Source organism: Perca fluviatilis, chromosome 17 (assembly GCF_010015445.1).
Source record: "Perca fluviatilis chromosome 17, GENO_Pfluv_1.0, whole genome shotgun sequence".
In the NCBI taxonomy this organism is placed as follows: Eukaryota; Metazoa; Chordata; class Actinopteri; order Perciformes; family Percidae; genus Perca; species Perca fluviatilis.
In genome coordinates, this window is record NC_053128.1 from 10,109,095 (window position 1) to 10,134,164 (window position 25,070).

Sequence of the window (25,070 nt, forward strand, 5' to 3'; positions counted from 1 at the left end):
AATGATTAAAGGGATACATACGGACATAAAAAAAAAAATTTTGTCTCCGACTTTTTGTAATTTATGCTTTTCTTATAAAATATTGAGCTGCTCATAACTCAGGTGTGCACTCAGGCCATAACCTGCGACGATGGGACATTCATTCATCTTCAGGGGTCATAAGCCAAAAAGTTTGATAACCACTCCTTTTATTCCATATTGTGGTTTTACACACCTGATTGTAAATCAAAAATGAATTCCCATCACTTGAAAAGGGATGATGTGATCATTAGTGATGATATTACAGTCATTATCTGACAGTCATCCATCCATATGGTTATTTTCAGTTTTGTACGTTAACCCTCTGTAGCCATAAGAAAAACTAGCACTGGATCAAATGTGGAAAATACCATCTCTGATCTCTAAAATGTTGCCCTTTGAACTCTCCACTTCTCTTGAGTGCCAATCACTCTGCTGTTACCCCCCGACAGACTGTCAGCATGCATTTAAAGTAATCACAACCAATAACCGTGCTCACATATGTTAATGAGTGTTGTAATTACCCGTCCGCTCTGTGCACACAGTATTAGCAATGTATATATTTTATTTTTTTAATGAGTGTCTTTGTAGTTACAACAAAAAAAAAACACCCCAAAAGGCCAATGAATAATTTGCATTGGCGTGCTACGACAATTAGGTTTAACTGAATTATACTGAAGGGAATATGTTATGTAGGTATTTGTTGGTTGGTATTTGTTAAAATCACAGCTATGATATGCCACCAAACCTTTCATCCTGCAAAATTTGCATTGGCAAATTTGTCTCCATAGATTTCTTTGTTTATGGAAGGACAGCACCATATTCCCTGTAACAATATACTGCTGAAACATACATCACATATACCTTTGTAATCACACTACTTAACAACAGTGACATACCTTGTTGGCATATTTATCTTTTAAAAAAACAGATGTATTACATTTCTAATGAAATGATGAAACATGTTTCCATGTGTGTTTTATACAGAATAGCGATGTGTGTTTTGACTCTGGCAAAGCCATAATGTCTGGGAGCAAAACAGCCCATTCAGCCTTGGGCAGTGTGTCAGGACTTGCACATCCTTGTTTTAATTAGATTAGATTAGATGAAACTTTAATGTGTTCCATAGGGACATTTTGCCATCCGTGTGACACATTCACTCAACGAGATTAGGTTTATGTTGAGACAGCACTGGCACTCAACAATGACTTTATTCACCAGTCGGAGAGAAAAGAAGAATGAGCCCAATCCTTGACAGGCACGGCATCAGTCATTTCATCTATCCGATGGTGCAGCCGCTCGTCACCGAGAGAGCGATCATTAATTCTCATATTTCATCGTTAATTAATAAAAATATGAAAACTGTCGCGCCCGCAGTTGATGGCTCAGATATGTATCAGCAGGCTTCGTGCGATGAGTCACCGGGCGCTCCTGGACCGGTCAAAGGTGAAACTGCTGCAGTCGGATTGCAGAGCTGGAGATTCCCAGGCAGACAGTGATTTGTTACAGCCCCTCACATGAAAGCTCCTCTCGCAGTAGCGTGCCTGACTCTCAGCAAGATGACAGCGGGGTTTCAACAGGCAGGAGTTATTTGTCACAAAACAAATTGGTACAAATCTGCGAGACAAATATAGAATAGCGCGCCCACCATGTTTTAATCCCTCATTTTTCCGTCTTTTGTTTCGATAATCGAAATGAATAAAAGAACGGGGACCATGGTATGTTTCATTCTTAATGAAGTGTGTAGTGAATGAATATTTCACACACCTTCTGTGTGTCTTTGGTGGGTTTTGACTGGGGACTCAATCCCAGGCCGGCATGTATGAATGTTGGATTAAACATTCATCAAATGCTGTCACAAAAACTTTATCCTCTCCTGTCAACCACACATAAAGATGGAAACAGGCCCCTGCGCAGGCCAAAGTAGCCCAGCCATGTTTCGATCTTAAGCCTTAGGTTTACTTATTGCGTTGTAGTGGAATTATTTAGGCTGCGCTGGAGTCATGTCTAAAGGTGTATAGGTTATGTAGTGTGGGTTTATGGATATGGATGGGGTCATCTCAGGTCAATCCCCTGCTCTCTAATATCCTCCTGCTGTCTTGTTATTGCCCGCAGGTTCCTCCTCAGCCTTTCAACCCTCGGTAGACCACATCCTCTGCTATTTGCTTGCTCCGAGTGTCACTGGAGCTGCTTACATGTATCTTGTGAGGGGAGCCCGCAGGGACGTTTTGATGCATGGTTCATCGTACATGTTTTAATCATTCAGTCTCTCAGACACCTCCCAGGAGGGGGCTGCTGCACCACATTACCAAGTACACACAATTAGTGATATAATCATGATGATGATAATGAAATGTATTTAGAGCATATCAGCGTGGTTCATTCTGTTTCGGGAGACATTAGCAGGACTGCGGCCCCGGAAAAGCCTCGGCGCTCGCCCGGGCTCCCGGCGCTCCCCCTCTGGAGACTGGCAGAGCCCGGCAGGTTGCCACGTCAGAGATTAGCAGTCGTAGCGGTCGACTTGGCGCTCCTTCTGCCCCGTCAACTGCGAAAGCCTCACCTGACAGGTGTTGCTCTCAATCAGTGCTCCTCTGCCCCTCCCCATGCTGTCCTTGGAGTAGGAAGGGACAAGGAAGCCTCCCCTCCCCCTTTATACATGCTGACAGCCTTTTACAGGCAGAGCTCAGAGATGGACTGGGCTTCATACACCTGAGAAGAAATAGTAAATCCCCCTCTCGATCAGAAACTATTGATATCACATCAGTGACATCAGCAGGACACACAGTGCTGGTCTTTTATTTAGCGCCCCTCGGGGATGTTCAGTCACCTGTTAAAGGTCATGTTGATAGCATGTCAGGATCAGAGGGAGGGCTTCAATGCAGGAAAAATGGTAGCCTACATGCTGGGAACATTTTTTTTTTTTTTAGATCAATTTTTTATTATTTTTATATTTTTGAACATACAAACACAATTGAACAAGATCAAAATCCCTCTCCCACCCCCTACCCTCTGCGGTCTCGAGGAAAACAAAAACCGAGATCACACCTTGCCTAGTCACTCTCTAATTCTTGTAATGCTGAGGTCATTAGGACTGATACTTGTGCTGCTGCGTTTTTCCATAGGTCTATAGTCGATGACTTGGCTTTGTTAATCCTTGCTGTAGAGAGCTCCAGCATAACTATGTCCAGAAAATACACCAGCCACTGCTTTATACAAAGCGAGTGTGGGGGGGGGGGGGAGCCAGCGCTGAGCTATCATTTTCTTGGTTGCGGTTGAGCCGGCTTGCCAAATTTTCTTCTGTCTCCCAAGTAGGTGTAATTTAGAGTCGTCATTAAGCGACAAAACAATCGGGTCAGTAGGAATTTGACATCCTATCACATCATATATTATTGATGTTGTTTTATTCCAGAACTCCTGCACCTGTTCACACACCCAGACCATCTGCAGGAAAGTTCCAGTTTGTTCAGGTTGACAGAATGTGCAATAGGGAGTAGGAATGGCTTTAGAGACGTATCTCTTCTGAGGAGTCCAGTATGTCCTGTGACATATCTGGGAACGGTTTTAACAGACCGTAGTGGCCACAACGAAACCAGTGATCACTAAATAACACCATTTAAGGTTTCTGTCATTGTTTAATATTGCAAAGGAAACCACTAACATCTACCTCATGCAGGGAGAATAAGCATGTTTACTTTTACTTTTTTAGTATTTAGAAAAAAGAAAATTGAAGCGCTCTTTGTTTACTTAGGCTAATTAAAAGAGGCAAATGGCCACTTCTCTCAGTTTACAGTATCAACAGACACAATCAGCACAGATGATTGTTTTAGACCAGGAGAAGAAAGTCACATGTGAAAGCCAACATGTGAGTTGTACACACACTATAGCCTAGAGATCATGGTTGTTAAAAGTGAACACGTAAAATAAAACCCATGAAAAACACCTTACTGAGAAACTACTTTCTACCGAAGACAGATAGCGTGTTCTGCGGATAATGCAGTAGTAATGACGGCAGCTTCTTGAAACACATTGCTTATGAATTTATTAAATAGAATTTTCTTCACCTCCGTTGTAGTGGGCTGAAGGCAGAAATCTCATTGACAAAATGATTTAACCCTGGACTAAAAACTATCTGCATGGTAAGTGAGAAATTGTGTGTGTGTGTGTGTGTGTGTGTGTGTGTGTATGTGTGTGTGTGTGTGTTTGTGAAAAACTTACTCTGTGAATATATATACACACCGGTATATATGTCACAGAAGAAGTTTTCACACACACACACACACACACACACACAAGACACACAGACAGAGAGACAGACCGACATTCCTGCAATTTATAGATAGATGTGCTGTGTTTTCTGGTAGTAGCTAAGCCGATTACTTGTGGTTGTAAGTTATTGTAGAAATGTTGAAAGCACTTGGAATTGGAAGTCGCTTCGGATAAAAGCGTCAGCTAAATGACATGTAAATAATGTCATAATGTCAAAAATATTTCACATAGACTTTTCATATAATTGATTACCTGTTGTATTGGCGTAGTGGGAAACATATCACTGCATAAGTCTTGCACTGTGTATTCCGTGCAATGTTTGGAGGTGCTTTGTTGGAAAAAGACCACAAAGTGGTTGGTGCTTCTGGGTGACACCATGGTACATTTCACATAATAACTGGCATCAAATGCAGTTTTGGAAAGAATATTGTTGTCACTCTCTTCAAACACTGGTGCAAACACTTGCTGTGTCCTTTGTTGGTGCTGCTCACATACCATTTTCACAAGCTTTCTAACCACCAAACAACTGTGGACACGCTTGTTTATTGGACTCCACAGAAGAAAGCCTACCAAAGTGCGTTTAACATGGCATACATTTGCCATTGGAGCTTTGTTAAATTTTTCATATTAATGACATTTCAAAACAAATGCCTATTATTTGACTGATAAATGAAAAAAAGACAAAAATATCTTTCATCTTTCATCTTGTGATACAGATTATTTTGTACAACTAATTTTAAAACTACCCTTTCCCTATAAAAAAAAAATGCAAATGGTAAATGATGAGCACTGGCCAAGCAGTAGATCACCTGTGGTCATTTTGCATGCTAATATTTATCTGCAGGACTCTCAAATCTAAGAAGTAACTTTCTAGAACTGCTGAATCAAGGGACTATTTGTTTATTTTACAAAAAAACTTGCCACTAACCATTAGCTAGGGGGTATGTTTACCGGAGGCCAGGCCCCAATCTGTGGGTTATTAAGTGAAACATGCAAACTGATTGGGTGGAACTCAGGAGGAACACCGGCCTTTCTATTTATTCCCAGCGATAATGGCTGAATTATTCATCCTGTGTAATGATTAATTAAAAAAGGCCCCAGGTCCTGTGGCAGGTACAGGCTGCCGAGGCACACGCTGACATTCCCATGTGATGTGCTGGATGTCTCTGCCTCCACCGCCCTCCTCCTGCTTTTCCTCTGCACGTCTTTAGGGAAAGTGCCCTCACACACGTTACATGCCTGCGCACCCAACACTTTAACCTAATTCCCAAATACAAGAGGTGAAAGACTAGGGCCTGCTAATCGTATGTAAACGCAGACTGGGGGTCAAGTTCAAACAGTTTTCATGGCGTGCTTTAGCCTATGTGGGGTCTGTGATATTTCAGTTGGCTCTATATAGATGCAACGGATGTCCTATAGGACTGTACAGTGTGTATTGTATGTTGCAGTTTTGTATTCTACCATGCGTTGACTGAAAAGAAAGATGCAGCGTAACAGGGTTGGTACTCCAGTAGGTTCCCACAGAAAGAGGGATTAAGATTCGAAACAATTCATAAATACATTTAGTTTTAAAACTGATAGGGGCATCAGCAATAAAAAAAAATGGTATCCTCAACAGTCAGTAGTAGATCGTTAAACAGCACAAACCTGTAGGTGAATTGAAATGATTGATCTCTCAAACTCCACATTTTTGGCTTATTATTGTTCAAAAGGTCATGTGTATAATCGTGGATTTTAAAACGAAATCCAATGACTGCTGTTAAAGCAGAGTTGCAGATTTTTAATATCAGTAGTTTCATTTTCCTGCTCCAGGACGCTCTTGGGGAAGTATTTGCACTTTTGTACGAGTCGGACATTTCAAGTCTGCTTTAAAAGAGCCTATAGTAGAAATGATAGGTAGTGTTCGGTATAAGTCTGCAACACAAAAGGACCACGCAAGGAGAACTTGTTTGCTAGTAGGTGCAGAGCTGCAGTGACATGCTTGCAAACCCTAACCACCATTTTGTAGAGAGACCCTGTAGAAACCATCATACAGGTTAGTTACTCTGGATATTTTAGCACTACTTCTACACAATTTCTTTCGTTAACGAGAATCTGTTTTGATTCAATGTATACATTTGATATAATGTAACAATACAATTGGATTATCGGAGAGCTAGAAGTGGACATGGGGCTGTTCGGAGGCACAGAAGTAGAATATGTTGACTGTAATAAGTGGTTACAGGTTGGTCCATGATGCAGGAACTGGTTTGGTTTTGCTTTATTTAGCTGATGGTGTGAGATGGCTCCCTTTTGTGAGTTCAGTCTTGGTTATGATTTTTTTTTGGATGGTCTTTCCTCCATTGATGCATCTTGTTTCACTGTAACCCGCAGCTGGCTGCTGCCAGACTCAGGTAGGCAGCGGCTGTTGCGTCGTCTGACCTAGTGTGGGCAGCTGGCAGTGGGCAGGACATGCCCTGTGGCAGTGCCAGGGGAAGGCCAGGAGGGCTGGGGTCCAGGCCTGCTCCAGCCTCTGCTCAGGCCCCGCTAATGGAATGGGGCTGGGCCGCCCATATGGCACTTGTGAGAAGAACTGGGAACTCTGGAGGTTGGCATGTGGAGTCACCAGGCAGTCTCCCGTTAGAAATGGAACAGGACAGGGCCAGACCTACGTGATCACCCCACGGCCACCAAGCGTTATGGATGTGCTCGCTGATGGGGATGGAGACACACCTGCACCAGAGGCTTCCATCTGCCCAGAAAGGACCATAACATTGTTTTTGGATGAATTATTCCATCAGCTATACATTTTATATTTGTCGTTATTGCCAAACATTTACCACTTCACCTCTTTAGTTGTAAATTGATTCCCTACCTTCCGGCGTTTAGTTCCTGTTTTGATACAGTATGGAAAACAACTTGCAGATTGTGGCTGCACTGTAATGCAGTTCAGAGCGGTGACTGCTCTGAACTAACTCTTAACTCTCCTTTGTTGGTGCATCTCAATATGCCAAAACCCACTGTAATAAAAGCATTATTGTGTGAAAACCAAAACGGGACACAAACCGTTGGAAAAACCCAAGCATTGTGAGTAGAATAATGTGGTTTTGGTCTTGAGTAAGAGTATGTCATCTGCACAAACGCTAAAATGCGTCTTAAAGAGTTTTCCACTAGTTTGTCAATATATACTATTGATAGTGAAGACAAAATTACGCATAATGTTAAAAGGCTCCATAGTCCTTTCCCTATTAGTAACTCTTAACAGTATTTTGACATATATGCCATTTCCACAGCAAATCTTCTGCTCACTACAATCCTAACTCTCCACGACACAGAGAAAGATAGAATGTAAACACGATTACTTTGGCTAGTAATGATTGAACGGAAATAGTCTCCCGCTCAGTAGCTACACAAGGCAAACTTTCCCATTGTTGCTTTCTTTTCCAAAGGGACTGAAAGAATGTAATAGGGGTGTGCAAAAAAATCTATTTGTATTCGAATCGCGATTCAAAATCGATTCATAGAATTCCAAAAATCGATTCATATTTTTTAATTTGTTTTTATTTAAAGATTTTAATTGTATGTCTACTGCAATCACACGATAGATAGATAGATGCTTTATTGAGCCCCCAAGGGGAAATTCAAGGTCCCAGTAGTTTACAGACATCACACACAACATCCACATACATCATAACAGGATGTTAAAATAACAAATAAACAAATCCACATGAATAATATGGATAATAAAAGATACTAAATAAACTAAATAAAAAATCCACATGAATGTACTAAGGGATGCATAAGATACATGCATACATACATGGGAAAAGTAACTACATGTACATTAAGTGAATCGTTTTTTGAATCGAGAATCGTTTTTGAATCGAAAATCGATGTTGAATCGAATCGTGAGCCTAAAAATCTGAATCGAATCGTGACATTTTCTGAATCGTACACCCCTAGAATGTAAACGCCGTTATTTGCAGGGTACACTGTGTAATTATTGGTCATGAAACAGACAGATAACGTGGAACGCAATTATCTGGTGTTGCGATGGTGCAACAAATGAAATGTCTGAAGTATAAAAAAACATGCAAACTACATGGTACTGTATGGAGTGCCAAATGTATGTGGACACAGCACAACGTTATTTAGTAACGCTACCATTTCCAGTCAGACTTCCTGCTCCGTTTGCAGTAACTACTCTGAGGAGGCCTCACATTCATTTCCGTGGAGCTGGTCGACAAAAAAAACCAGTTCAGCTTATTTAGCCAACAACTTGGGGAACGTCCTCTAGTTGGAGGTCAAGGAAAAATCTGTTTGCCAGGATGTACGCGGTGTTAGCCCTGTGTACAGGAGCTGGCCAGATAGGCCGTGTGTAGGCAACGAGGTGGACGGGGGGGGGGGAGAGCAGTGTAGCCCACCAGCCCTCTCTGGCACCGGACCGACCTGGCTCCTCTCTGAGCTGCGTGGGACCAGGAGAAGGAGAGCCACGTGGGATGGGAGGAGAGCTCTCTGCAGTGTTAACAAATGTGTTCACATACTGTATGCACTGAGATAATGCTTACCCTCTAGAATAACTCTGTGCTCCTTGCTGGCTGTACCACACAGGCTGATGCAAACGGAACTAAAATAACCACTTCACGGTGACACTGGCAATTTGTACTGCAGACCTAAAAAGGGAGAAATAGCGAGGCTAATTGCAGTCAGCGGAAAAATACAGTTTGACGTTGGCCTGCCCTGGTTTTCCCCATAATACTCCATTAAAAAGTGAGCCTAGACTTTTAAAACAGGTCACCTTACTAACTCACCCTCCCTTCTCCATTTCTTCCACCTTTCTCTCTCTCCTCCTCCTCCTCCACCCTGTCTTCTTCCTCCTCCTCCTCCTCCTTCAGCCACCCACCTCTCTAGATCTGGAACAAAAGCCACCTCCGCCGCCGCCGCCACCTCCCCTCCCCATCTCCTGCTTTTCCATTTTATTGGTGACAGCTGCCGCGAAACAAACTCGCGGAGCGAGAGAAATGATGTGTCAGTGGAAGGTCCTTTAGCCCGCGCTGCTAATCTGTCACACACCGTTTGTTGTTTACCGTTTCCTCCTGCTCGCCGACTGGCCGGCAGTGTGCTCCGCGCAGTAATGGCGACAGATGCTGACCCGCAGAAGTGTGAATCTTGCCGATTTCTCCCTGCTGTCAACCTGTAAATTACAGCTATCGGGAGTAATTAGACCCGATAAAACCCTTCCAAGCCTCACCCCCCTTGACACACACACAGACGCACACACACAGCTTTGGCCTGTCAGTGACCTGAGTGTGTGCCATTTTGTGAAAGAAGGCTGCAGGCCCTGAGAAACCAAATTTTTGTATTAATGTAGATCTTTGTCTTCACAGTTAGTTAACAGTAATTTCATTTAAAATGAAATTAGGGGCTTATATACTTTGATTATATTGGCCTCTGTAAAATATCGAGCACTCTTCTCTGGGTGAAGGATTTGTCTCTCTTTTGGGTCAAAGTCTGACTTTGAGCTCTCTCAAGAACGATGCTGGCAGCGGCTGTGAAGTTGCAGAGGTGAGTCTGTCCACAGTGAGCTATCTCTGCCGAAGTTGCCAGTCGTCCTCTACTTATCCTCACTGAGGTTTCGCAGGGACAGCGGGGTCCTGGGCACAACCAGAGAAGTCCGTATCGAGGGCACCTCTTCTTGCCCTAGCATCCGTGTTCGGCCTGCATCCACCACGGCGGCCACCACTGCCAAGCATGCCCTTAAAAGCAGAGCCTGTGCCCCTTTAAGTAACTCCTGCCATACCAAAGGTCACACAGCCAGGTCTTGTCATCCTCTCCCTGACTCTCGGCCCTCCTCCTCCTCCTTCTGCAGCCCTCGGTGCCCACTTCCTGACCATCGGAGCCAATCGCTTTCCACCCCTCACCTCCTCCGCCGCCAATGCAGAGCGGCAATCTGTCACCCGGGCACTAGGAGAAGCCACCCTGCCGTCCGCCTTCCGTACACTGCGGTAATGGCTTCTGGCAGCCCTAGAAAGATAAGTAACAGGCAAAAAAGGCAGGAGAGCGGGATGAAGAGTGAGGGAGGGCCGAGGGCCAGAGAGCAGAGGACCCTCTCTCACATCCAACTGCCCCCATCTCGCCGCTGTTCGACCCTCCTCTCCCCTTTTCGCCTCACCCCGCTTTGGCCCGGTCGCTTTGCACGATACTTCAGTGAATAAATGAGTCGTTTTAATCCGACTGACAAGCTGGCATTGCCCAGCCCTGCCCTCCATCTGTACTGGCGGCCAGCGCAGCAGCAGGCCCCAGGCAGCCCGATGTGCCAATCCAACACACAGCTTATCCTGGCTGTAGCTTCAGGGACAGAAGGGTTAGAGCTCTATGCGGCAGCTACCCTCTCCACCAAAAGAGCTATTTATATAAGAAAGGGATTAGCCGGCAGAGGCTTTGATGAACTGGAAAAAAAATTATGAATTTGCTCCCATCTTGATCTAGCACACTCTTGAAGTCCTAGTCTTTTTAAATGAAAACTGCAGTTTATTTTTCGGCTTTTCGCCGTGATCAAATAATTGAGTGCGAGTGTTGAATATCATTTTACACTCCATTCTCAAAGTACAGATGTGTTTTTCAGGGGTGAGATTTTTTTTTTCTCCCACAATTGCTCTCGCCTCTGCAACAGATGAATGTGTTCGTTCGGCTACAAACGAGAAAGTGAAAGTGAAACTAGCCTCATTTCCATCTGTCCCGATGACTGAGGGGTTAATTTTGCCCTGTCATCCTTGGCACAGCAAGAGGCCAAATGCACTATCACTCACGCCGTCCACCGTCCTGACTGAAAAAATAAAAGAAACTTGGCCACAGGAGGTGCTAAACCCTCTGCTCCATTTCCTCTCTCCACAAGCTCCTCTCGACTCCCTCACTTGTCCATGTGTCACCTCCAAGTCGTTTGGAAAGGGACCTGGTAACATTTGAGTGCCCAATTAAGCGCAGGGGCTCAGTCCGGGTCCCCCTCTGGGTTCCGTTCAGGCACGTCACTGATGAGCGGGCTGCCATCCTCCCTATGAACCACACACACACACACACACACACGCTCCCATGTATACACACTCCTCCCACCCTCGCATTCTTTTTCATGCTTACTTCCCCCTTCTGTTCTGCATCTTTTTCTCACAAACACACTCTCTCCTCCCTGGTTAAAGATCCCCCACAGATCTGATTGCAGCTTATCTTTGGAACAGGAGGTTATGACTGTTTGATCCATGGCTGCCGAACCCTTTGCCAGTTATGCACCGGGGCCTGTATGCTGCTTATTAATCGCAGGGGTCCTCCCACTGCGCCGCTAAGAATCCGAGGACCCGGTGTTTCGCCGCTTTTGGTGAAAGATTAAGCACGTTTTTTTCTTAAATTAGCCTGGAAAACATGCATAAATAAACATAAAAGAAAATATTCTTTATCCGCAAGGTCAACTACGCGCTCATTATCACCCAGATTGAATAATTACTGAACTTAAGAAGTGTAGAAAAAAATAAAGCAACTCTGAGTTAGCCCAGTCAGGCCTTTTGAAGTGTTAAAGGAGTGCTTATTCCCTTAACTGGAGTGAAAGAGCATCGCTGGGTAATTTAGGTTACAGGCTCGGCGGTGACAGCTGGGCAGCATTGAAAGCCAACAAAATCGACACAAATCACTGACTTTTTTTTTTTTTCAATAAGTAGGTTAAATATCTCAGAATGGTGTTTTTTAATGTTTTATTCAGCACCGAGGCAGGGACAGTGTTAAGGGACGGCAAGTGTTTTTGAATGCAGATGGGAGGTGGAGGGCTGGGCAGGGTTTGGCATCTCCCCGCGGTCGCCTCAGAGCACGCCGGCCCTGTTAAAAGAGCGCGGGAACGATCCCTCGCCCCTCTCGAGCCCTCTCCATATTAAACAAGTGCTTTGTAAGTGTGCCGTCATTACTATTCATCACAAATAAATACTTAAGCACTGAGAGCTTAGCACCCCGCTGCTTTACAGTTATCCATTATTTCTGTCACCTGGTTGTCCTTTTCCTGTCTCCTCCCCTCGCTGGAGCTCTTTCCCTTTTTGTGACTGAATGTTCCGGTGCCCTTCAACTCAGTAGTGTGCCGGGAGGGAGCTGGTGGCTGGTGCCCATGTGCCAAGCATCCCTGCTTTGTGTCCCATATTCTCTGCCCTCACCTGAGGCCTTGCCCCCAACGGGACAGCGGGGCCAGAGGCTTTATTATGCGCTATGCGCTCCCCAAGACGATGCCCTTCCACCGTTTTTTAACACTTTTCCCCTCCACACTTTTTTTTTTTTTCTTCTAATTTTTTTTTTTTCCACAAACATAACAAACACACCCACACAAAACAACCCTCCAAGTTCAAACACGCACCACGTCCACTCCTGCCCCAGACGTGGGGGCCAAAAGTCCACTGCACCCTGTCCTCTACGGCGCTTTTTTTTTGGAAGGTGATCCGATCCTTTTTTCTCCTCTGCCACTGCGCTTGGCGGGCTGGCTGGCTCTGGTGCAACGCGGCGTGCGTTGGCGTGGATCGAGGCTGGGCTAGTGTGCTCAGAAGCTGATGAATTGCAGGCGAGATGCGGGGCGGCAGCCGGCGAGGAGCTCCGGCGAGCGGCCGTCATGCACTATCACCGTCTGCTTGTGTGATGGGGGAAATCGGAGAGACAGCGCTGACAACTTAATTTAACACTAGATCTGGAGGAAGCCAGAGTGCCACTGCGCCCTGGATAATTGATAACTCTGCCACTCCACCGCAGCTCGCCTCACCTCGCGCCCACAACGCCCTCAGCTCATCATCTACCCAAATCAGTGGTGGACACATTACTGTACAGATTTTAAAGCTTGTCAGGTTGTTTTGCACTGTAGAAATGCGTTTTCACACCAGAAGCAATGGTGGGAAAAGTGAAAAATATGTACAAGACTTAATGGTGTCTTCTTTAATACCGGTGCCAATACAGCACTTTAGTTTCAGTACTAATATTATAACAATACTTTATTCAAAACCTTCCTTGGTTTGAAGAATATGAATACTTTTTCTACAAACCGCCCCTCCATAGAGCTGGGCAATATATTGATATTATATCGATATCGTGATATGAGACTAGATATCGTCTTAGATTTTGGATATTGTAATATCGTAATATGGCATAAGTGTCTTTTCCTGGTTCTAAAGGCTGCATTACAGTAAAGTGATGTCATTTTCTGAACTTACCAGACTGTTGTAACTGTTCTATTATTTGCCTTTACCCGCTTAGTCATTATGTCCACATCACTGATGGTTATTCATCTAAAATCTCATTGTGTAAATATTTTGTGAAAGCACCAATAGTCGGCTCTACAGTATCGTTGTGGTATCGATATCGAGGTATTTGGTCAAACATATCGTGATATTTGATTTTCTCCATATCGTCCAGCCCTACCCCTCTATTTAACAAAGTAACACAGAAACCAGTAAAATACAGGCTAAAATAATGATTTTTTTTTTATCAAGATATAGCAAAGAATAAGTAATTAAGGCTAAGAACTATTGCTTGATAGTTTGTGATACGTGGGGCTACAGACACCAGTCCTTAAAGTACTGAGTCAATACCCAGCCCTAAATTCCAGGCTTTTTTGGCTTTATGCTGCGTTATCCCTTTCGTGCCGATTGCCTTCAGATAGCAGACACAGTCTCTCCCTCGTCCTGACTACGATGCAGCGCTGCGGGGGCAGCACGCTGCCTGGATCTCCTTCACAGGCTGTTGGAGGCTGCCGAGCAGGAGCCCGGTTGACTGGTAATGCCTATTAATTACTAATACAAACTGCTAATTAGCAGACCAAACACTGGCATCTGTACAGTTTGTTTTCCCTGCAGCGATGATCTTGAGTTCTAACACAAAGAGGCAGTAAACCTGAGCTGCCCGACGCGCATCACAATCAAAAGGGGACTTGCTGCTAAGCATACTTAATGCCAGGATCATGCGCCACACAGGCCAAATAAAGGGCAAATCCAAATTTTCAAAAGGATAGATGATCTGTTGTAAGATCACCAAAGGACAGAGGTGGGAAGTCACTTTTAATTAAGCACTGCTTATGTACTTTACACGCTTTTGTACCTCAGTATATTTCAGAAGGAAATATTGTATTGCATTATCTGACTGCTGTAGTCAAGCTAGAGTTGCAGATTCAAATTTTACAATTAATGTAAGATAATCTGAACTATGCTGTTGTCAGAGAGAAAAAACTTTGTTTTAAAAATGTTAACGTTTGATTTTTGGTTTTCAATCCCAGTGCTTTTGTTTAACATGGTCTAAAAGGGTTAGAAACACAAAGAGGTTAGAGAATATTCTAAATCGGAACACTTTAAATGTAGTACTTTTATTTGTAACAGTACTTTGGTATAGCTGCTGTACTTTCACTTTCTTTAAGGATTTGAATTCTCTCCCCTCACTGGTAAAGAATAGGGCTGCCTATTCATAAATAGTATTAAAATCTGTCAAGCACCCACTGTTGGCGTCATATGTCTGGCCAGACATGTGATCATGTTCACTTATTCTTTTAACAGATAGTTCCTGATTTAATTCAACATTTGGCCATTTTTTATTCAGTGAAAGTCTGCCTGCTTGTATTTGGACAACATTTAACATTTCAGAATTTCTTTTGTTAAATCAAAAATAGATAAATAAAAATTATACCAAAACTCAGGCATTGCATTGGTAACCTTAACAAAACATCTACTATACTATATACAATACTCAGCCCTCGTACCCTAGTAAGGATGCTGACGTTACCGTGAGATGCGTTGTTTTATAAATTATTATTAAACACTTGGGCCCAAGGCCCCACCCAGCTCCTCCCAGCCAAGACAAGATGCCACCCCACTCTGCCACCCTACGCTTTTCACACACACAAAAAATAAATGAGCAATCGGCCACAAAGTGTCAGCCAGCCTTAATCCCCTTTTTAATTTCTTTGTGGGGCCTGCGCCAGGGCTCTGGCTGCAGCGTGAAGCTGGCCTCTGATGGCAGGATGGCCGCGGTGACAGGCAGGCAGGCCTGGGGGTGTTTACTGGGATCCAAGCAAAGAAAATACAATAACCACACACTGCCACCACTGTTTGCCTTACACTTGAGCGGGATTTAGGTTTCCCCAGCACTCTGTCACAAGTATGTGTGTGCGCACACACACTCGCACTATTGTCATGCCACCAGATTGTACTATGGACATATGCATGCTCCTTTTCTCTCTGCTTCCCTCATGAGGGTGCGCACGCACACACACACACACACACACCTACATGCATATATTAAGCATGTGCTGGAGCACTCAAGCACACCCCTGGTAATACTACTCTAGATGAGGCTATTTATATCTTAATTTATACGGGTTGGTCTCAGCGTAGGGGTCTTTGCCACACAGCTGCCCAATCCCCGGCAATCCCACAATGCCAAGAGTATTATCTCCTTTTGAACAGCAATTTATTTTCTTCCCTCCTCACCGTTGTTGAAAAGTAAAGGTCCCGTCATTAAAATGTATGCTTTCTCAATGCAGCCGAACTGAAAAAGGTCAGCCGGCGAACTGCATTCCCTCTCTGTTCACGTAATGAAAGGCGCAAAGCAAGAAGGAGTTGGAGGCTGAGGAGACGGTGCACGTCTTTGTAACACGTTTGCCCGAGAGGTGGGTTCAGTGGAACAAAATGGAGAAGGTTAACGTTATTCTGGCAGATGAAGGCATTTTTCTTGACATTTACACACAGCGGGGATTTTCTCCCTGGGAGCACCCTCATAACACTCAACTACGCAACATATGAGCAGTGGCATATGTGTTAAGCGTACAAAATATTCAAAGTGCCTTTTTGTTTCCAGGAAGCACATACTCTTGAGGAAGCGATACACACTTTTAATGATATAATCTGCTCAATTTGCACCTTAAAGAGATGTGTGTGGGAAATGGTTAACATAGGGGGCTTACATTTTTTTTGAGCTTAATCAGTTGGTTGGTTTTAGAATTTCACAGATTTGGTCTTGGTGTGTTTGTGTACTACTGTGTATGTTGGCCATTACGCAATAAGAAAGTGTCGAGCAGACCGGTGTCGCCATTACAGCGTTTGTCCACCAGAGAGCTCTGACAAGTTCACTTTTCAGCTGTTAAATGTACCGCTCAGTATCTGTTGGTCATGATAACCAATTATGAGCAAATAACAGAATGATAAGAAATCCTTATTGTTTTTGTTTTGCGTTTATTATTTCTGTCAAAATTGGACGGAAATGACGTTCGAATATTCCTTCTAAAAAAACGCATGGGTTCAAATATATTCAAATATCTATTTTTTCGTGCATTATGTCCATGAGAGGACAAGCCAATATCATGGGAGGCATAGGCTAACTGCTTGTATAGTTATATTTATTTCAACACAAATCGACATACAAAATAACATTAACATTACAAAATAACATTACAAAATAAACTGATAAAATAATGCCCTATATAATGTCAAACTTAATTTGAACACCATTGAGCTCTCTCCCTCTCTCTGGAGCGTGCAGGAGGCAGGACATGACATAGATTACACCGCCAGCACATATACGGCTTGGAATTCCGTCATAACTAACCCAAGTCTCTTGGAAAAAATGGATCTGTCTTTAGGTTTGTGAAAGACAAAGGTGTCCTTTCTGTAAGCTCCCGTCACCAACAGTATACTGAAACAATTAGTTGATTAGTCGGCAACAATTTTGGTTACTTTTCCCTTTTTTCCCAGAAAACTACGTGTTCTGGCTTCTCAGTTGTGAGAATTTGCTGCTTAATAATAATATAAGCTATTTTAAGATGTCACCTTGCTTTTAGGAACGTATGATGAGCATTATTCACCTGGGCTGTGTATTGGCAAGAATCTGTCAATACGATACGTATCATGATACATGGGTCACGATTCAATATATTGCAATATATTTCAATACTGTGCGTAAGGCGATATATTGGGATTTTTTTTTTTACAGTATAATTTTAGAAAAACTAATATTTAAAAAATGACATGAGGTTCATAAAAGTTTACTTAAGGTAAACAATTCAGTACACAGAAAATCAAACTGCCAGTTTGGGATTGTGGTTCCCAGGTTCTTAGTGAGCTAATGTTGATATGCTAAAGTAGGCCAAAGTTCAGCCATAGCTACATTGTTAGCTTCTAGCAAAAAGTCAGGCACTGTTAGGCACTGCTAGGCAGGGACACTAGTGGTGCGTCTCAGCATAGCCATCTAGCAGTAGGGGGTTTAATCACAACGTAAATGTGAACCACTGTCCTACATGAATATTTTTTAATGTAAAACATTTTTTAATAAAAAAAAATCAATATTGCCTTTTTGAAAATCGATACAGTATTGCAAAAGAAAATATCGCGATACTTAAGTGTATGGATTTTTTTTCTTACAGCCCTATTATTCACTATTGTATAGACCAAATGATGAAATGATGCATTGAGAAAAATAATCAGCAGATCCATCTTTAATTAAAATAATTGTAAGTTGCAGCTCTGAAGTCATTTATCGAGGATTTGCTGCTTTTTCTTTGTTTCATATCATTTGGGGTTTTGTCGGTTAAAAATATTTAAATACGTCACATTTGGCTCTGGGTACTTGTGATGGGCATTTTATAGATTAACAAATTTTATACATTAAATAATTAACCAATGAATAAAAAATTAAAAAAAACACACATACACACACAAATCTACAGATAATGAAAATAATCATCCGATATGTTTGCTTATAAATGAAAGCCCCTCTAAGTGGAAAAGAGAATATTCAAAGTGCCTCAGCTTTCTGTCTGTAAGGGTTATTTCTAAGCGCCAGTCCTCACAGCAAAGGTCTTTATGGCAACATAAAGGGGTTAGCCTAGATTTTCAGTCCAGTCTCATTTAAGGCTAATTCCTGCGTGGCTCTGGATGTTTGATCCCATTGCCCATCTGAAGTAATTAAAGGGTTATTAGTAAACAGATATTCACGCTCGCTCACTCTTGCCAACTGTTTCATGCCATCTGCTGCCGGCGCACGTGCTTTGACATTGGAAATATGCTGCTGAACCGACACGGGTATTTCAACGCATAGGGAATGAACCGAGCTTTCATCAAGTCTAAACACAGTCAAACAGTGTCATCTGTGTGTGTGTGTGTGTGTGTGTGTGTGTGTGTGTGTGTGTGTGTGTGTGTGTGTGTGTGCGCGCATGCGTGCGCGTGTCAGAGAATAAAATAGAAGGGAAATTATTATAATCCCGTTTGTGCTATTTTAAACCTGCTTGTTAATTTCAATCCCTTTTTAACTGGCTCTGCTTTTGATAGCAGCCGACCACTATTCTTATATTTCATCTCCACACAGCCCCCCTCTCCTTCCTCTCCTTCCTCTCCTTCCTCTTCTTCTTCTTCTTCTTCTTCTTCCCTCCCTGTCTCTCTCTTCTCTGGCTCCCGCTCTGCCCTCCTGTCTGTTTTTATCCTTTTTTTATTTTCAGTAATATAGAAGGGATTAACCCTGCTGGCCCCTCGGTGGTTACTGTTTCATTTTATTCTTATTAAAATCTTAAGAACCTGCTTTATTATTCCTGTTTGATACTACCTCAATAATCCCGTGTGTGTGTGTGTGTGTGTGTGTGTGTGTGTGTGTGTGTGTGTGTGTGTGTGTGTGTGTGTGTGTGTGTGTGTGTGCGATGCAGCCACAGACCCCATAGGTGTTCTGTGTGATGAGCGGTGTGTGTGTGTGTGTGTGTGTGCTCGGGCTGGCAGGAAGTCACTGGACACACACGTTACACACATCGTCTTTATCATGTGCATCCTATAGACGCACAAAAGGAATCTCATGGTGGCTCTGAAATCCAGGAGTTTATCTTTTTAAACAAAACGGCCTTCATTACGTCGACAGAAGAAGTGTCATATGAAAACACGTTGTACATGTCAACTCATTGTCTCGTGTGTTTTTCTTTTTTTCTGTAATTTGCCTCTACTTCTGACAAACACTCTTTCTTTTTTTTTTTTCTTCTTTCTTTTACTTTCTTTCTCTCCCCCCCCGTCCGTGACGGCTATTACCGCTGATGGCTTTCCAGTGTTTGCTGTGATCTTTTCTTACAGCGAGCTGCATTGATTTTTTTTGTGAAAACCTCTGATAAGTCTCAGACAGGAACTAGACAGGAGTGTTGTCACAGCAAAGCTCCCCCCCCCCCCGGATCACGCCGTGATTTCTCCTGCAGTCTCGCTGACCCGGGGAGGTTTATTTAGAGACGCCGCGCGCAGTGGCACAGCAATGTCTCGTCTGTTAACGCCTGCTGCTAAATATTTCAATTCCACCTCCACTGAACATCGGCTGAAAGAGGGGAGTGTATCGATCAATTCAGTTAGAATTTTCATGGATTTCTTGCATTGAGTTGTAATCTTTAATTTGAACTGCACGAGTCAAGAAAAAGAAAGCCCCCTTGCAGTAGCTTGCTCAGTTTGCCATATATGAGCTGGCAAATTGCGGGGGATGGATAGAAATTAAGGTTTGCTTTCATCCTTACGAGAGGAATAGCTAATGTGACGTTAACCTAATCATTTAGTATGCCTTTTTGGAGAGCATCTGTCCAGCAGCTGTAAGCTTTTCAACCTGGAGACCGATCATCTCTTCATTAAAAGTGTGATACTGTTCAAGTGTCTCCACAGGCAGCCAGGAGCACGCAGGATTACACCTATCGACTCCGGGAAAGGTCAACATTATTTGATTTTTCTCAAGGGGTTACTATTTATACGTATTTATCGACGTGCCGTTTTCTCATAACGCACTTAAGGGGCGCGGGAAAAAACGGCGCGTTCATTTTCCCTTTTTCTTTGTCCTCCCGTTTTGAGAGTCGTCTGCAGCACTGCGTGCGTTCTAATTTTCTCATTTACCGTGCATTACATTCAGATGAGAGGAGGATTGTTGGGGACAGAGCTGAGCCCGCTGTGCGAGATGAATCAGGAATTGAACCAAAGTGTTTCATTAAGAGCTGTTGGCTGGCTGCTAAAACAACACGGAGGTGTAATCCCCCCCCCATTCACTCTCTCCTTCCTCCTTCTTTTTTTGGTAGTCTTTCTATCCTTTTTCCATAAGTCTCTTTAACTCATATCCTCAGCCCCTCACCTGTGACTTCTTCCTCACTTCTTGCTTTCGCTTTCCATTCCCCTTCCTTCCACCCTTCCCTCTCTTTTTCCACGGCCTGTGAGAGGACCTCCTCCTTGCAAACAGAGACATAACCAAATCCCCCACCCACCACCCACCCCTTTGCCTGTGCACCCGGGTCACGCCGTTAAAATGACTCTTTTTATTACAGTTCATAAACAGCGACTCCCCCGGCGAGCCCGGGAAAATTTCCCATAAACTTTGTTCAAACAGACGTTAGCCTCCCTGGTCCTCAGCCGCCTCTCTCCACGCGTGAAAATAGCTCCGCTCAATCACAGGCAGAGAAAACACGCCTCAAAACAGTGCAAATAGCAAGGCAGTCACTGATATATCAAGTCATTATTGACCAGAACACCGGGGGAATAGATCTCATATAAAAACAATAACTTACTCTTTGCCTTATCCTTTTTTTTTTCCTCCCCTCTACCCTCCCCTCTCTTAGCGGAGGCGGTAATGTAAGGCGATGCACTGGCAGTAAACTTTGTGGCTTAAAATTAATAGCTTGGAGGGGAGCTCAGGTGAGCGCTCCAAAGTGATAAAAAGCAGCCAAAATAAAAAAATAAATAAAAAAGCAGCAGTTGATTTAACTGTGTGTGCATGCGTATGATGCTGGAATCTGTACAATGGTTCTTTTGCGGCTTTCTCTCGCTCCGTCATCCTCTCCGTCTCGTTTAGCGGAGCTGTCAGAGCCGTTTTTCTCAGCGTGGAGGGCTCGCAGCGCTCCCTTGTTGGTAATCGCGGTCGAGGCTCGCCGTAATGGAGATGAGCAGCAGGAAAGCAGAAACAGTGTGCTGTTGTTTCTTGTTGGCTTTTTTTTTTCAGGGTAGAGCTTTATTTGATTGGAGCTCAAAATGTGAAAATAAAGGGCAAAGGTCACTTCCTTCTCACTTTTCTCAGGCCGTGCTTAAATAAACAGGATTGGTCATTGGTTTTCATTGTGAAATCTTTCAAATTAGCAGCCGATGCTCCGATGCTCAAAGCCTCACACGTGTTTTAGCCGACTGTGGCATTCTCAAACATCCAACAACTAATCTGATTTTTTTTAATCTTTCAAATGTTGATAGTATCTTTTTACTTTTCAGATATCGGGCACAGGCTAATTAAAGGAGAAATCTGTAATGTCATTATTAAAAAAAGAAAATGTACTCCCACAACTGACTTGAATTAAATCGCTAAACTGTTTTGACACCAAATCTGAAAGCATCAACCAGGTTTATGGGGTGAAACAAATGATTTGTCTAGATTTTTTTATTTTATTTTTTTATTTTTTTATCACACAGCGAAACCCCAAATAAACTAATAAAGATACAGTTTGGGAATACAGTAGGTTCCTTTGTTGATGTGATTCTGCTGGCTGTATCCACTGCACATTAGATCCTGCTTTTACATTTACACCTACATAGTGACTCAAAATAGATTTTATATATTATATTTATATTTGAGCAGGTAACTTGTAATATAAGACCCTTGCTTACTGATTGTTTGAAATGAACAGCTCAACCCTGCTACTACAATACAACTTTCCCACCACAGGAGTTGTTTCCTACTCAAAACTGTGCGTGCGTGCGTGCGTGCGTGCGTGCGTGCGTGCGTGCGTGCGTGCGTGCGTCACGCTTCTATAGCAGCCTGGGCAGAACATGATGCAGCGGAGCTATAGTTACTCCTCTGTATTGTTTGCGTGTGTGTGTGTGTGTGTGTGTGTGTGTGTGTGTGTGTGTGTGTGCCTCCTCGCCACACTCTGCCTGGGTCCTCATATCAGCCGGTCTATCTTCCCCACCCCCCGCTGACTCCTCACCTTTCCCTCCGCTGCATCTTATGACTCAACCTCCCCTTTCTTTAGTACTCCGTTAGTGGCGGCAGTTACAGTTCTATCTCTGCAAGCCATCTCCCCCCGCTCCTTTACCTGTCCCCCCCCCCCCCTCCCCCCCCCCCCCCCCCCCCCCCGCTGCTAATCCTCTCCCAGGCCTAATTGAAAGGGACAGCCGGTCTGCAGGGTCACACGCCACAAAAAAAATGGAGTCTCCATTTCTATATATATATACCCAGCCGCTGTTATTGTCTGAGCCTCTTTTCCATTTCTCCCTCTTCTCCTCGTTCTCCTCCCGGAGGTCAGAATGCAACCTGGAGCCGGCAGCAGTCTACAAATTGTCAGAGAGAAACCCAGAAGAAGAAATGTAGCCTCAGTGCCTCTAGTTCATTATGACTTAGGATGTGAGTTAGGCAGCAGCATGTGTTGACATTGTCATAGTTATCACGGGAACATCTGTGTACGGCCTGTCAGAGGTGTGTGTGTGTGTGTGTGTGTGTGTGTGTGTGTGTGTGTGTGTATGTGTGGGGGAGTGAGGAAGACATGTTTGTGTGCCTGCATGCATCTACATACTGCAGACGCGTGTGCATATCTTTTTTTTTTTTTTTGTTGTTTTCATGTGTCCATGTGGAGGCTGATGGTTCCAGGTTTGGGATGGCGGTGTCTTGGCACCCAGCAGGTCTGCTGAGACCTGCCTCTGCGTAGGATCAAGGGGTGCCGGGGCTGCTGCTGCTGCTGCTGCTGCTGCCGCGCCCAGCCAGCCCGGGTGCGCGCCAGCTGCAATCCCTAATGCCTCCGCCACATCCTTGGCAGCCTGCGCCCCCTTGCCCCTTTTTCCTCCCCAGCTTTTCTGTCTTAGCAAAAACCGGAAGCTTCCTCCTTCTGAATTGATTTTATTCCTGCGTTCTCCTCTTCACGCCTCACGATATGTGACACGCATTAATGCCATTCGGTGATGAGGTTTGACCCAGTGATCCTCTGCTCGGCCTTTAAATCTTGCTAAAATCGTGTGTTTTATGGGTCATTACACTGGAAGTAATTGCATAATATATATTACAAAAAATGTACAACAAAGGAGATGGACTTGCAGCATATAAATCATGCAGCAGTGCTGTGTAGAATAATGTTTTGATGTGTTGTTGGTTGTTTTTTTTGTTCATAGGGAGCCTGTTTATGTTTGTACTTGTGTCAATGCTTACAAATATGTTAGAATTATTTTTGTGTGGCTCCCGGTGTCTGTCCTTTACAGTGTGTAAGAAGATGTTGATATTCTTAGGGAAAAAAAGTGTTATGAGAGCAGTCAGGAAAAGTTGATTCCCATAAACAGGCTAACTTGAGACATCTGTCGTGAGAAGCACTTGAATCACTATTTACTGTTTTGCAAATTTCCACTGCACATCACAACCTGTGTTTTTCTTTTTTTTGTCTTTTTTTTTTTTTTATTATTATTATTATTCTCTGGCAAGTGGGAGAATTTGTTGTGTTTTCCTGGGGTGTTATTATAGTCGAGTTTGGGGACTGTCAAAGGGACGAGGCGCTACACAGTTAAACTGGGACTCTCAGTACCCATCAGGGCCCCTGTGAGTCTTTGTGAAGACGACACCACAGAAGGCGCCTTCCAGAGAAGGCGTCACATCCAGTTAGCAGACATCCGGCGCGCTAAAGAGGTTAAACTGCTGCGCCTGGCACAGCCAATTGTATTGATAACCGTTTGAAGCTGGTTTTCTCTCCTACCTGGCATCACGCTTCACACACTTTATTCGGCTTGCCACTCCAGACAAACTTCAAACCTGGGAGAGTGTGTCTTCCTCCACTCAGGTGTATATAGTCGTGGGCGTCTGTGGGTGTCTGTGTTTATGTGTGTGTGTGTGTGTGTGTGTGTGTGTGCGCACGCGCGGAGCCGGGGGCCTTTACTGTTTGTTTGTTTGTTTGTGCTGCCTCCCTTCTATAAACCAGGCTTCTGATCTCCCAGGCAACATGCCTCCAAATTCCTCTGCCGTTCCTGCTCCATGTAAATATATCGGTGTCAGTTTGTCTGATGATGAAATGAGCATTAGGATCCGGAGCAAGACAGGGAAACCACGCCGCTTCTTTTGCGATTAAAGGCATCCTCTCGGCAGCGTGAGATCTCGGGCTTCTGTGCGCGTTAGAGAATGAAGTTTGCGCGAGCAGAAAAGTGACGGGGCGCACCCGCGTTTCCTCTTGACTTCTCGGTCTAGTCCTACTTTTGGCTTTGCCGCTGTCTGCTGTCTTTGCCTCTCACGCTCCACTAGTCTTTCGTTATCGCCTTGTTAGCCCGAGGTCCTCGCCTTGGCCCCGGAGTTATGGCTCTGTCGGGCAGCTGCTCGGCCAGCCCTGGGGGTCCTCAGAGGCAAATGGCATGTCAAGGAGTGGTCACTGAGGTAGATTGTCTTCCCCACAGTCAGCCTCACCGACACCAGTCTCACTTGTCCAATTAGGGGCTTTTGCCCCCTTTAAGTCCACTCTTGACTGATACTCCAACATCTCTGGCCTCTAGACGAACACACCTGATACCCTGCAAGAGCACAGGTACACATCAATCTTGTGTGTGGGCAAACAAGCAAGCACACACACACACACGCGTGCACACACACACACACGCACACAAAATAGCAGTGGCCTTGTCTGTGCATGCATGCGGGCACTCGTGCACACATTCGAGTAGTTTATGGCCATACATAGCTGATTAAAGTCAAATAGAATGACTTGACTCTTGTTCTAAACTCATAAATTGACTTGATTTGATAATTGGTTGGGCAACACAAGCAATTTGAAGATGCTACCGTCAACTTGTGATAAGTCTTGTGCATCGCTC

The 25,070-nt window shown here is 44.0% G+C and overlaps 1 long non-coding RNA gene across 1 annotated transcript in view; it reads left to right on the forward strand.

The window, feature by feature from the left end:
- The window catches only part of LOC120545223, a 110,688-nt gene that overhangs the window by 62,286 nt on the left and 23,332 nt on the right, over nucleotides 1-25,070 (forward strand). The gene's annotated exons all lie outside the window — the stretch shown is intronic.